Source organism: Telmatherina bonti (genome assembly GCF_933228915.1).
Source record: "Telmatherina bonti genome assembly, chromosome: 15".
Classification (NCBI taxonomy): Eukaryota; Metazoa; Chordata; class Actinopteri; order Atheriniformes; family Telmatherinidae; genus Telmatherina; species Telmatherina bonti.
The window spans coordinates 32,969,298-32,973,319 of NC_136613.1; the positions used below are offsets into that span (position 1 = coordinate 32,969,298).

At 45.3% G+C, this 4,022-nt stretch overlaps 1 protein-coding gene across 1 annotated transcript in view; it reads left to right on the forward strand.

Annotated features, from left to right (window-relative positions):
* LOC306766146 (lanosterol synthase-like) overlaps window positions 1-4,022 on the forward strand; it is a gene marked incomplete at both ends in the record, with an annotated part of 122,532 nt that overhangs the window by 39,416 nt on the left and 79,094 nt on the right. The window lies entirely within an intron of this gene.

Below are 4,022 nucleotides of genomic sequence, written 5' to 3' on the forward strand. Positions count from 1 at the left end.
AAAGAAGAGCAGTGTGGGAGATTCCAGTCTCATTTTATCCATCAGTTCTGTATGGTAATGCAACTTTGTAAAGTTAAGCCATGTTGGCATGTTTTTTGTGTGAAGAGTGAAGTGAAGTGAAGAGCTTTTTTCTCAGCAACCCTTTTAAGCGAGCAATCATTTGTCCATCTTTTTAAAATTTTCTTGCCAAAAATTTAAGAGTCTGAGATGTAGCTCATCTGACCGGGATGAATTTTCTGGGATGTCTTTTCTGAGAAAAATTGTAATGTTTTTCATTTATAAGTGTTTTTTTTGTTCGCCTTTCTTGAGGATAGTGCCATTGATGTGTCTGTAAAGTGCCCTGAGATGACATTGTAATGTGGCGCTATACAAATAAAGCTGAATTGAATTGAACTGTCAGAAATGATTGAATGAAAGTCTGAGTAATTGAATGAAAGCTATGGAATTTAAATAAGACAATTTTATTCAAGAACTCAACGTGTGGCACTGGACATAGTACTTCATTTATTGCATGAACAAATAACTACTTTTAATGCATAGTTTTTTTTTTTCAGTAGTTTGGTGCCGAAGTCCCCTGCACAGTAAAATAGAAAGAAAATTGTCTCAATTTAAAATTAAATTAAAACAGTAGCTTCAATACTCCTATGACGACGATGACCACGGGGATAATTGTTTTCTTGCACAGAAGCAGGTCACCAGGGTTCCCCCTGGAGCCAGGCCTGGGGGTGAGGCACAAGGGCGAGCATCTGGTGACTGGGCCTTTGCCCATGTGGCCTGGTTCTGCTCTGCCCGAAAGGGTTACATGGGCCCTACCTCTTGTGGGCTCACCACCTATGAGAGGGGCCGTAGAGATCAAGGGGTCCAATCCTCGGGTGCAAAAACTAGTTCTAGGGATGTGAAATGTCACCTCTCTGGTGGGGAAGGAGCCTGAGGTTGTGCATGAGGTTCAGCGGCTCTGGTTAGACATAGTTCGACTCACCTCGACACATGGCCCTTAACAGCTGGATCTTCTTCTACTCTGAAGTTTCTTCCGATGAGAGGCGTCAAGCGGGATTGGGCATTCTCATTGCCCCCTGACTTGGTGACTTTACATTGGGGTTTACCCCAGTGGACAAAAAGGTAGCTTCTCTCCAGCTTTGGCCAGCCCTGTCTATTGTTTGTGCTTATGCACTTAACAGCAGTTCAGAGTACCCACCCTTTCTGGAGTCCTTGGAGGGAGTGCCGGAGGGGGCTCCCTCTGGGGATTCCCTTGTTCTGCTGAGGGACTTCAATGCTCACGTGGGTAATGACAGTTAAACCTGGAAGGGAGTGATTGGGAGGAATGGTCCCCCCCTTTCTGAACTCAAGTGCTGTTTTGTTGTTGGATGCCTGTGCTCGTCAAGGATTGTCCAGATGACGAAGCAGAGCTGGGGTACTCAGGAGTGGACTCTCCTTTTTCTGGGAATGAGGTCACTGAGGTGGTTAAAAGCCCCTTGGTGGCAAGGCCCCAGGGGTGAATGAGATCCACCTGGAGTTTCTTAAGGCTCTGGACACTGTGAGGCAATCCTGGGTGATACGCCTCTGCAGCATCGCATGGACATTGAGGACAGTGCCTCTGGACTGGCAGACTGGTGTGGTGGTTCCTCTTTTCAAGAAGGACCAGAGCGTGTGCTCCAAATACAGAGAGATCACACTCCTCAGCCTCCCGGATAAGGTCTATTGAGAGATCCTGGAGAGGAGGGTCCATTAGAAAGTCAAATCTCAGATTAAGGAGGAGCAGTGCATTTTTTGTCCTGGTCGCGGAACAGTGGACCAGCTCTGTACCCTCTTTGGGGTCTTGGAAGGGGCAATGGAGTTTGTCCAAACAGTCTAGATGTGTTTTGTGGACTTGGAAAGGCATTTGACCATGTCCCCCGGGGGCTCCTGTGGAGATACTCCAGAAGTATGGGGTATCAGACCCCCTTGTACGAGCTGTCCAGTCCCAAGTGTCAAAGCTGGGTCCACAATGCTGGCAGTAAATTGGATTAGTTTTCAGTGAGGGTTAGACTCTGCCAAAGCTGCCCTTTATCACATATTCTGTTCATAACTTTTATGAACAGAATTTCTACGCACAGCTGAGGTGTTGAAGGGATCTGGTCTGGTGGGCTCAGGACTGGGTATTTGCTTTTTGCAGATGATGTGTTTCGGCTGGCTTCATCTGGCCATGATTTCCAGCTCTCTCTTGAGCGATTCGCCGAGTGTGAAGCGGCTGGGATGAGAATCAGCACCTCCAAATTTGAGACCATGGTCCTCAGCCGGAATAGGGTGGATTGCCCTCTCCGGGTTGGGAGTGAAGTCCTTCCTCAAGTGGAGGAGTTCAAATATCTCAGGGTCTTGTTCACAAGCATGGAAAGGATGGAGCATGATATCGACAGGCGGATCCGTGTAGCATCTGCAGTAATGCGGACTCTCCGCCAGTCTGTCATGGTGAAGAGGAGCTGAGCCAGAAAACAAAGCTCTCACTTTACTAGCTGATCTATGTTCCTATCCTCATCTATGGTCATAGATCGGGTTGTGACCGAAAGAATGAGATCACATATAGAGGTGGCTGAAATAAGTTTCCTCCACAGGGTGGCCGGGCTCTCCCTCAGAGATACGGTGAGAAGTTTGGTCATCTGGGAAGGGTTTAGAGTAGAGCCTGAGCTGCAGCCTCCTGTAGCTAAAAGTGACACCTATTACACCTGAAATGACAAAAATCGCAGTTCCCCCCCTTATTTGCGAGAGGCTGGCTCCAAAACAGAGCAAATCCACATAGACGTCCAAGTTAAAAAGGCCAACTTCAAAGCAGAAACAAACATGTTTACAGCATGGTACAAAAAACCATTTCAGGTGTAATTGGTCAGGTTTACCGTCATAACAACCGTAGAGAGAGAGAGAGAGAATTTTTTTTTTTTTTACAAGTCCTCTGTTTAGAAGAAATTGCATTTCAAAATTTAGCATTTTTTAGGGGCATGTCCTTTTGACTGACAGATACCCGATCTCCCACTTCAAGGAGGAGGAATGCAGAACAACTGTGGTTTTTAGCCAGTTAACGGTGTGACTTAGCTTTGGCCCGCTTACCTCCTTCAGCTGGTTAGCTCCTGTTAGCTCCAGGTTAGCTTGGATAGTTCGTAGCTACTGGCAGGTCGGAGATCGCTAGATGTCAGTCATCCACGACACACTCACAACCCCTGTCTCAGCTCCACCTCTTTGCCCCATTTCGTGTTTTCCATTACAGAGATGACACACGTGACATTGCCAAGATGTCGATGGTAGGAACTGCCCACGAGCTTCAATTCAGCTCTACAGAAACCTATGGGTAATATTATGGAGGCTCTGCCTATTTTTTTATATACAGCCTGTAGATCCGCATCGAGGGAAGCCAGCTGAGGTGGCTCGAATATTTGGTAAGGATGCCACCTGAACGCCTCCCGAGTAAGGTGTTTACATGGAACCTCTCCTCAAACTGACCCAGTTTGAGGAGTGGTTCTTTGCATCATCAGAGCTTCTACTTCCTTAAGAAAATCTTTGAACATGACAGTGTCCCTGTTTGAAATCCTTACTGTATATTATACCACGTACATAATGAGATTTTTTTATGACACACCTTTATGAATTTATAACCCAGCCCAACAGGTCTGTGGATCCATTTTACCTTTCTTTGGGGTCCCACAACGTTCAATACGAAACCCTCCTCTTTTTCTTCCCATTTGCCAACAATATTTATATTAAGTGTGTCATGTCGTTTTAAGACAAATAAAGAACAAATGTAACATTACTAAAGTTGTAATTGTTAAAAAATTGAGCTATTAAAGAACGATGAATACATCAACTGAGACCCATTCAAATGAAAAATAGTGATAACACAGAATAAAATACTATCTGGTGGATTCATTCTTTGAAACAGCTGATGTGTCCTTGTTTCACATTGTCTGAACCATAAACTATGCTGTCCATGTCTGCTTTATCTGAAGACATTTTGTCCTCTCATTCTGGATTATAGTCGGAGTTTTCCCTGAAGGTTG